The 5,912-nt window shown below is 41.4% G+C and overlaps 1 non-coding gene across 1 annotated transcript; it reads left to right on the forward strand.

Annotated features, from left to right (window-relative positions):
• The first annotated feature begins 401 nt into the window (after nucleotides 1-401).
• On the forward strand, nucleotides 402-508 carry LOC121205659 (small nucleolar RNA R71). The gene has a single exon (XR_005900735.1). It is a non-coding gene; the product is annotated as a small nucleolar RNA R71 (small nucleolar RNA).
• The last annotated feature ends 5,404 nt before the right edge of the window (nucleotides 509-5,912 follow it).

Raw genomic sequence — 5,912 nt, forward strand, 5'->3', positions numbered from 1 at the left:
TGGTTCCCCACATAGTACACTGACTCGGGATTCAATGGGCAATTCTTGAATGAATGACCTTCCCCACAGTACACATAGGAAACTACTTCAAATGGACTTGGTAATTGAGCTGCAAAATTATTAACACTATTAGAGGTAAACTGCTTTAACATAGAGGAAATAGACGATACCGTAGCTGATAAGGACATCAGAACATCAACTTCATGAACTCCAGCTATACGTCTTCCTTAAGCTATTCGATTTTTGGCCATTGATAGTTTTTGCTCGCGATCATCTCGATGATGTCATAATCCTCATTATAAGACTTAGACAAAATTGCACCATTCGCAGAAGCACCTACCATCAATCTTGTATGCACATTGAGACCATTATAGAATGCCTCGAACTGGATACAATGAGGAATCCCATGATGAGGACACTTATGAAGTAACTCTTTGAATCTGTCCCAAGCCTCATACAAAGACTCGTCATCCAATTGTCGAAAAGTTGTGATCTCGTTCCTCAACTTAGCGTTCTTGCTAGGCGGGAAATACTTAACCAAAAATCTCTCTTCTAATTCTTGCCATGTAGATATAGAACTTGGTGGCAATGAATTGAGCCATGTTCGTGCTCGATCTCGTAACGAGTACGGAAACAACTTCAACCTTAGTGCGTCTTCAGTCACACCGGCTATCTTGAATGAGTCACTCACCTCCATAAACAACCGAAGGTGGAGATGTGGATCTTCCATGAACATACCACTGAATTGGCCCATCGTTTGTAGCATTTGAAGCATCACTGGTTTCAATTCGAATTAGGTTGCCTCAATATCTGTAACACCCCAAACCCGACCTAGACGTTATGTCCGAATCTGGTATGTCACATTGAAGTGTTTTAGCGAAAACCTTATTTTCATTGAAAACCCTTCTTAAAATGAGAAACCTTAATTAACTAAAAAAACCTTTCAGTTACGAAAGCCTTGTTTAAAAAAATTTTTTTTTTTTAAAAATGAGTTGCGAAAACGTAGGAAACATACTATAATTTAAGAAATCCATGTTCAACTTCTCGTAAAATAATAATAATAATTCAAGTAATAATAACATAATGAAAACCTTATTACAATCTGATCTGAACACACTTAAAAAGAAATAAAAACTTAAATGCTTAAAAAAACCAAGTTCGAATTATCTTGCTAGCCAGCCACCAAGAGTCCCTTCAAACATCTAACCTTCTACTGAGCATCACCTGAAAATAAAATAAAAGAGGGGGTGAGTTTTCGCAAATTCAGTGTGTACAACCCTGGATGAAAAACAAGCACTCAAAGAGCAATCATCAAACATTCAATGCAATCCCGTCCAAATTATCCATCCGCTACACACTAGCTCCGTCCCCCATCACACCATGTGAGGTTATAAATATCGACCCACCCAGCCCACACACCAATGGTAGCCCGGTTGCGAAACTACCTTCATTTACATATTGGGCTTTAAAAGCCGTCGGTGGATCCACGATTGTCAGGCAACCATGCGATCCTCATATACTTCCTCCGTTCCATAGTTCCCACCCCATATGCAACCTAAGCAGAATATCATATGTATACATGTCACATCAATAAAACATACATTCAACACTTAGGGGTATTTTGGTCATTTTTGCCCTTAGGGGCATTTCAGTAATTTTCCCTTAATGACGGTTTTCACTTACCTTGGCCCATAAAAGAAGTCTCGCGAGCTAAGTTGAACAAATACTATGCACTAGGTAGGATTTTAGAGAAGAGGAGGTAGGTCGTTAAGACCGCTTAAGTACCAAGCTCTCCCTAGATCTAATCCTAGACATGCATATACCCGTTGCCACACCTTAACCCTATGACTTGTTCACGGTCGCAATATATTAATTAAGTCTTATGTAGTTATCATATACTAGGCCCAAAACCCCTTACAAAGTTCCAAACAAATTCACATACCTGTATCTGACCCATTAAGCCCATTCATATTCATATGGCCCATTAGGCCCAAATCACTTGTATATGGCCCATTAGGCCCAAATTCACATTTATATGGCCCGTTAGGCCCAGTCACATTCATATTCATGCTCACATACAAATTCCTATCACATAGCATCAATATTCAGTTTTTGCCCATTATGGGCCCAACAGCCAATCGGGCCCACTTAGCCCATTCTGACCCGTATGGCTAAATCACAACCCAAGTCCACGAAATTGCTCTGGGTCTTAGGCAACCTATTGGTCTCCCCCTTGTGAATGTTCATGTACTCGCAAGACTACCGTAGCCAAACTTTTAGCTTTTCGGCATTACGACTTTTTGGCTTTTGCCGATCTACTTGTGTGTGCAGTGTATGTACACACCTGGTAGGCAAGCGTGCTGTGATTTCCTTAGCCTAAACCTACAATCGATATCACTCAAAGATTAATCTCACATACTTATCGAGTACTTTACCAAAAGCCAGAATCTCACTTTAACCTTACCTTGCGCGATAAGTATAACAGCCCCTTTACTAAGCACAATCAACTCCTAAATCTGCACCAATTGTAACTATTAAAACCAGAATAATAGGTGACTCATATCCAACAAAAGTCCCCTTACCTTACTATGGCTCTTCGGCCAACCTTAGCCAATGGATGAGGAATACTTACCAAAACCACAACACCTAAGGGGCAATTTAGCAATGTGCTAAGATTTGAGATCCAATACTAATTCCCTACCATAGTTGATTAGAAAGAGTGAGGGAAAATATTCGATACTTAGCAAAGAAACTGATTAGGAGAACAACACTTACACTAGATTTAACCGAAGTAGAAGGAGTAGTGATTGCACCAAGGGTATTCGGCCAAAGAGGTTCGACCCTTTAGGATTTTGTATGGCAAAAAAGGGTTATTAGGCTCCAAGGAAAAAGAAAGAAAAGTCAGCAATGAGGTAGAGGAAGAATAGAATTCGGCACAAGGAACGAGAAAAACAAAAGAAAAGCAGAGGGTTTTCAACTTTTAGAGAAAAGAGTTTCTGGTAACAGGGTGAAGGAAATTCGGTCATTAGCTTCATACCCTAGCATTTGGCACCTATTTATAAGCCTTATAGCTGAATCTTCCCATGCCCAATTCCCCATTCGACTCCATCACTTCTCCCTTCTCATCTCCTCATTTTTCTCCCTGATAACCCCTTGATCCTTTCCTTAATTTTCTCTCCTGAACACTTCCCTTGGAGTCCACTTTCACGCAACTCTCATTCTTCTAGAAGGTCAAAATTAAACTTCTAAAAACACTAAGCTAGGATTCGAACCTTGGACCTCCTTGTAAGCTATTAATGCCACCTCCCTACACTCTAAGTGGCGTCACTTAGCCACTCTTCTACTAGGCTCTTTGCTGCTATTTTCCCCTATCTTTATTTAAAAGCCCAACTACTTGCCAACCCTGATTCTTTTAATAATTAACTTATAATTTCTTCTACCCCTTAATTCGAACTCAAACCTTGACCAAGACCTACCTTTGCGTAATTAGCACTTAACCGGGATTATTAAGCATAAAAAGAAAAATTCAAGATTTAGGGATTTTTGGGGCATTACAACTCTACCCCCTAAAAGAAATTTCGTCCTCCAAATTTCCAACTACTAACAGAGACTACCACACCACACTTCCGCTGCGCACTCTAATTCCAACTTAGGTAAATAGCACACTATGGGTAAATACGAACAATTATTTACCTCTAGAGCGTCTCCATCCTTTTGACGACGTGCTGCATAGACCAAAGCTGGCTGTCTCACCTCAGCATGATTACCGCCTCTGCTTGGTGCTCTACGACCCAAACTGTTTCCACCCCTGGCCTGATCACGGCCTCTCAGGGGTAGTCGACCACCCCTCGGTGGCTGTACACCACCTCGGTCCACGACCGGCACCTGAGCTGACATTCTAGGGCAATTTTTGATCCTATACTCCATAGATCCACAAGCTAGACAAGCTCCCATCCTCTTCCAACACTCGCCTACATGACCTTTCCCACAATCAGCACAAAGTGGCACCCCTGGATTAACAACAGGGGGCCCTGCTCTATCTGGCCCATTAACTCTGGCCTTAGCCCTGGGCATATGTCCTACACTAGGAGTTTCACCTTCCTCTTATTCCTACCCTTTCTTTCTCCCAATTTAAGCGCTCAGTGCGCTTTACCTCCTCTGCTATCTTTGCCTTCTCCACCAACTCCGAGAAAACTTGCTCCCTTTGTAGAGCTATTAGTACCTTGAGGCTATCTCTATGTCCATCCTTAAACCTCACGCAATGCTCATACTCCGTTGCCCCTGTTACTTTCGCATACCTACTAAGGCGTAAAAACTCTGCCTCATACTCCGCCTCCAATTTGTTCCCTTAGGTCAAATTCAGAAACTCCTTCCTTCTAGCATCAACATAGCTTGCACCCACATACTTCCATTGGAATGCAGCTTTGAAAAACTTTCAAGTGACCCACTCCGGTTGGGTGCCTTCTTTCACTGTCAACCACCACTGGTAGGCTTCTTCCCTAAGCAGTGACACTACTCCTTTCAACTTTTGCTCAGGTGAGCAGTCCAGGTCCTCCATTATCCTTTCAATGGCCTCTAACCAATATTCTGCCACATTAGGAGCCACGCCAGCCACGCCCTTAAAGATCTCAGCACCGTTCAAATGAAGTTGCTCCGGAATGGACCCCCGATTTTCGCTACCATTATTTGTCCAAGCGATCCTTTCCAAAATTCTCAGCATTACTTGCGACAATGCATCTTCTCCCGCTGCCCAATCATACGGTCTATTCCCAGCCACAGGTGAGGTCGGAGCCTCTTCTACTCCAACATTGGGCATGGCCCGATGCCGACGATTCAGCCCTAAAACTTTCGCGGCCTCAGCCACGGCCCCTTGCACATTTTCTAGCACTCATCGTCGATTCGTGTATTATCTGGATTAGATATTTTATGAAGTCTTAGTTATTTTCAATAATTAACTTGAAGTTTTATGGAAGTAATTAAAGAGAAGATTGTTTTCGAAAATCTTCTACAATTTCATGTTCCTGCTGGCTTTGGTTCCATTCTAACAAAATCATCTAGAGTAGCCCTCTAACTGTTTACTGTATAATAAATTAAACAAATTTAAGAGTAAAATTACTTGGCTCGACGTCGGAGACTCGGTGTGCCACTCAGCAAGACTTCCCTTTTTCCAAAACATTGTGATCTAATCAAAAATATTTTTTTTAAAACACAAAAAGAAACCAAGTAATAAGGCCCAATTCACTACCCAAGTTTTGCAACCTGGGCTCTGATACCACTAAATGTAACACCCCAAACCCGGCCCAGATGCCATGGCCGAATTTGGTGTGTCACATTGAAGTGTTTTTGTAACAGCCCTCACCCGTATCCAACGCCAGGACTGGGTTCGAGGTGTTACCAGACTTAAACATTTACACCATGCAAAATCGGGCCACAAAATTTTTTTCCAAAATTAAAACATCTTAAACACATACATATCGTCCCTTATATAGGCCTTTGAAGCCTATAACACACATGTTATGAAACTAGGTCCCTATACATGCCACTCACTTGATAATTCTAGCATATGTGTTTATACTCTCAAGGTGTTGGCTTGACAGTGTGATGCTGCCTCCGACGATCTCCAACCCTGAGCTAACCTGACAACACTAAAAGAAATGAAAAAGAGGGGGTAAGCTTTACACTTAGTAAGCTCACATGAAAATAATAAGTAATTTACTAACATGTTTTTCATTGTAAAACTAACCCAATTGTACATTTACACATGTTCTGGTTAAGCTACTTTCTTGAGTTCCAGTCACTAAACCATTTACATTTGGAGTTACAAAACTCCAAATTAAGATCCGTAAATTTCCCCAAAAACTAGACGCATATATATTTCCACCACAAAATTTTAAGAATTTTTGGTCCATCCA

Source organism: Gossypium hirsutum, chromosome A08, assembly GCF_007990345.1.
Source record: "Gossypium hirsutum isolate 1008001.06 chromosome A08, Gossypium_hirsutum_v2.1, whole genome shotgun sequence".
Lineage (NCBI taxonomy): Eukaryota > Viridiplantae > Streptophyta > Magnoliopsida > Malvales > Malvaceae > Gossypium > Gossypium hirsutum.